The following is a 4390-nucleotide window of genomic DNA, read 5'->3' on the forward strand; positions in this document are numbered from 1 at the left end:
AATCAGTTAGCCAAGCTCTGTCAGGAGGCTAAAGCCAAGTGGCCTGATCTTTTGCCACTAGCCTTGTTACATCTCCGGTGTCTGCCCAGGGCCACCGGTCTCACTCCTTATGAAATGATGTATGCTAGACCTCCGCCCATACCCTCATGTCCCATATCATTGCAAGTCCAAGGTGAGAGTACCCTTATGCGGCAAATGAAAGGGTTACGGGAGGTAGTGCAGGAAATTCAGCGGTACACTGAGAGTATAAGTCCACTAGTTTTGACCACCCCTGTACATCAGTTTCAGGTAGGGGATGAAGTATGGGTAAAGGAATGGGATGATGCTGATTGTTGGACTGATGATAAAATGCAGGATACTGAAAAAGAATGGACCAGAAACAGTGAGCAGGGATCAGGCATGAGAGAAGCTCCTGCATCTGTTCTTCATAAAAGAAGCCGCAGCCTAAGAGAAAGAAGAGAAGAGCCTCAACGGGTAGGCTCTTGTTTTTATGTATTTTCTGTTTTAATTGCTTTATGTATTTTTAAATTAGACTTCATGGGTTGGATTTAAGTTTTCTTGTTGCAAGATGGTCAATCCGTTTTGTGGATAGCAGGGATTTAATAGCTTCTTTGTTGTTTGCAAAAGTATACATTACGGGGTTACATATTCAAAGTGGTGTAAGAGGCAGGTGAGGCTTCTGCCCAAACCCTGATCAGCGGACCAGAAGGGGGATGTTCAGTAGCACTTAACTGGGTAGTGCAGCTGAAATTCCCTCTGACTGCCGTTGTAGTGCTGGGATGGAGCCGGTAGATATGTGTGCACTGGCCATATTCAGTGCAGGTGCCCCTATACCTAACCAGGCATGATAGGGTTGCACAAAAATCAGTCCTACCTTTGCCCTGTTATGTAGGCAGGTACCAGCAATAAATATTAGCCAGCACATACATAACTGCCGGGTGCACAGATGACCTGGACATTCAACGTTAGTGCCTAGACATGGCCTAGCATGGAATACTGTGGTCTAATTCAGCCCACAGTTGTCAGTGGCTTTGAAACCATTGTCCGCCATGGGCTGAATATCAGCCAGTATGTGTTGGTTTATTTATTTTTTTGTCTTGCTTTATTTTATGAGCTGTATATTTAAAGAGCCAGACAGGGTAGGACAAGGTGCTAAGGCTGAGCGCTGCACATGGGGCATGTGTGAATTTTGTTAAATTCCTACTTCCCTCCTTCAGTATCTGTGTCAAATTTGATAACCCATATCACATGCAAGGTAGCTGACTTCTGCATAGCTTATTTTAAATTATTGTTCCTCCAGTGCCTTTTATTTAGAACAAAGACCAGCATTCAGTATATCGCTTCTTTGTCACAGATGCTTGTGCCTTACTTTAAATGACATGTAGCATTGAAGGATCTCAACCACAAGAACATCAGATTGTTGATCCTTGAAAGGACAGCGATTGTACCCCCCTTGGGCAACAGGCAGCAATGAATTTATTGTCTAACATATATCCCAGTTAGCAATAAGACAAGGAGCATATATAAATAAATGGGGTATTTAGAATTCTTTCATTAAAAGATTATACTCGTCAAATGCATTTGACTTTATAGAAGAACATCAACTGAGCCAACAGTTGAGTACGATGAAGCATTCTTCACAAGTGTAGAGCACCCTCTAGAATCTGTTCAACCACATGGCAAAATATTGCATGAGCACCAGGCTCCTCGATGGGCTGTTGTATAGTTGGGCTTTTTTTTTTTTTAACAAAAAAAATTGTAATCCTCTTTGATAGTGGGAATATTATTTGTTATACTGTTAAATACTGGTTTTGTGTTTTGGATTTGATATATTACCAGTTACTTTGGATTTTTTGTATGGTTGGAATGGTGCCAAGGCCCAAACTACAGAGAAAATCAAATTATTTAAAAGTTGCACAGCTGCAGGAAATTGTTAACAAGTCAAAACTGGGAGATCATATGAATGCTTGTAACAGGTATATTAGGTAATGGAGTTCCCTGTTCTGAGGAATTTAGAATCTGATTAGTTGGGTTTCAACTCAGGTCTTTGGATACACCCAATCTGAAATATTTACAGTGAATATACATGCAATAGATTTGAGTATAAATCATGTGCAAATCTTGAAAACTAGTGATCTTATTATAAAGGAAATCTCTGATTAGTATGATAGCACTTTATTTTCAAATTTGAAAATGTAAACTGTATTTACATATGAAGAACTGCGTTCTGATTTGCTTTCTGTATTTTTCTGGTCTGACTTTTTAGGTTGCACTTTATTTTTAGATAAGCAGTATAGTTCCTCATTCTTGTGGGAAGCATAAGAGTTACTTGCATGCAAAGCTTGATCTTTGAACTAAGATTACAGTAATATAAGTCATCGATTTAGCATTCTGCACTAGCAAACTTGATCTTTTACCTCTTGCCTTGATGAAAAGATAAGAATGATCTGCTTTTTCTTATTGTATATCTACAATGTGATCCATTTTCAAATTTAATTCCAGTTTTCTGAATTCCTTTCCATCCTTTGTTTTGGAAAGTCTATTATTATTTTATTGCCCAGGATCCAGATTCGGGGGAGGGTTGTCATTATTAAGGCATGAAAGTTAATGCTCATGTTTCTAGACAGATACAAGACCGTTACAAAACACTTGGAGATTGTCATCCACTGTCAGTCTGCAGTTCAAAAAAGTTGAAGACCAGAGTAACCTGACCTATGGCAGCTATCCTGCCAAGATCACTCCCAAAGAAAACAGAAATTCATCCAGGAAAAATAACATTTAAACATTTAATGATGTGCAAACTTCTCTTGAGGTTGATATGAGTTTGGGCATCAACTGTTGGGTGGGGGGGGGGGGGGGGAAAGATGAATGAGAATAATGTGCAAGGGAACATAGGAAGAAACCACTGGTCTCGAGAGAGAAAATTGCTTCCCCCTTAACGTTCTCCAGAGAGCATCTGGATTACTCACAAGGCTTCTGGAGTAAATGTTCTCGAGTCCAATGAGTCAAACATTTACATTTTTTTGTTGCAGTAACATTTTGTTGGAGAAAAAACCATACACTGCCTTCTAAAGTAAGAACTCATGTACCATTGTCACCAGTAAGACCTGGTGTCAAAGGTACATGATGTGTGGCTGTTGTGATATATCAGGACCTGTGAGGCTTGTCATCATTGATAGATGCATGAATTGTGTGCTTTGTAAGAAAATGTCAGGCCATCCATCTATCAGCTGAAGCTGAGACAGAAGTAGTGGTTGAGGGTTAAGAAGGCACCTGATACAGCCTAGAGATACTTTCTTTTAACCTTTTGGCTTTTAATGGAGAAGGGAAAGTAGGGGCGTAGCCAGACACCCAATTTTGGATGGGCCTGGGCCCAAGATGGGTGGGCAGAAGAACCCCACCCCATCCCACAGGTGATTTGGTCTCTCCTTCTCTCGCCTGCATGCCATATGGTCTCTCAAATATGTTGGAATGTAATTGTATTTTACATGCATTGCCTGTCACCTATTATTTCTCTGTGATTACTCTGTGACCTCTGATGTGAATTACTTAGAGAGGTCACATAGCTATGCAACTTCCTGTGGGGGTTAGATGCAGCAGATGCAGCACATGGAGCACATGGAGCTCATGATCTCTCCTAACCTGAGAGGATCTATGGTGGTGTGAGCATCCATTACCATCTAAGCACATGGAAAGAGCTGATAATACAAATGTATAGTAATATGTATATATAAGCCTGTCTGATTATAATCTAACTACAAACTGTGAGTAAACAGATGTTTTGTTACTTCAACTTTAAAGTGACTCAGCAGTGAATTATTCAGGGGTGAATGAGAGAGAGATGAAGAAAGAAATTAACATTTCTAAAGCTGAAGCTGTGTGTACTAAAATCTGCTAATTATTTACTACAAATAATCCAACAAAAGGGTTATGGGCCCAGGGGCCAGGAATTGAAAAAGAAGAGAAATATTACCAGGCAGAAAAAAAGGCCACATTTTTCTCTTAAGTTTTAAAGGAAAGATTCAGTCTGTCTCTCTCTCCCCCCACACAGCAGACAGAAGGCTAAGAAAATGGCTGAGGGAAGAAATTCACCATTGTTCTATTCTCTCAAGGTGCCTAAATTAACTGAGTTTAATTATCGGCAGTGGGAATTAAGATTCATATGTCTCCTTCGAGCAAAAAGATTAAATATATGCTTAGATCAAGACAGAACAGCTGAAAATATGGCTGAATGGGACAATGCAAACTATTATGTGAAGTGCATGCTTTTGGAAGCTCTCTCAGAGAAACAAGCCATATTAGTGGAGGGAAAAGATACACCAAAGGACATTTTATATAAACTGAGAACTATGTATGCAACTACATATGCAAAGCAGCAACCAATTTGGTT

At 39.8% G+C, this 4390-nt stretch overlaps 1 long non-coding RNA gene across 1 annotated transcript; it reads left to right on the forward strand.

The window, feature by feature from the left end:
• Positions 1 to 343: 343 nt before the first annotated feature.
• On the forward strand, positions 344 to 3880 carry LOC115478432. The gene is made up of 3 exons (XR_003943520.1): positions 344 to 492; positions 1144 to 1149; positions 3870 to 3880. It is a non-coding gene; the product is annotated as an uncharacterized LOC115478432 (long non-coding RNA).
• The last annotated feature ends 510 nt before the right edge of the window (positions 3881 to 4390 follow it).

Source organism: Microcaecilia unicolor, chromosome 10, assembly GCF_901765095.1.
Source record: "Microcaecilia unicolor chromosome 10, aMicUni1.1, whole genome shotgun sequence".
NCBI lineage: Eukaryota > Metazoa > Chordata > Amphibia > Gymnophiona > Siphonopidae > Microcaecilia > Microcaecilia unicolor.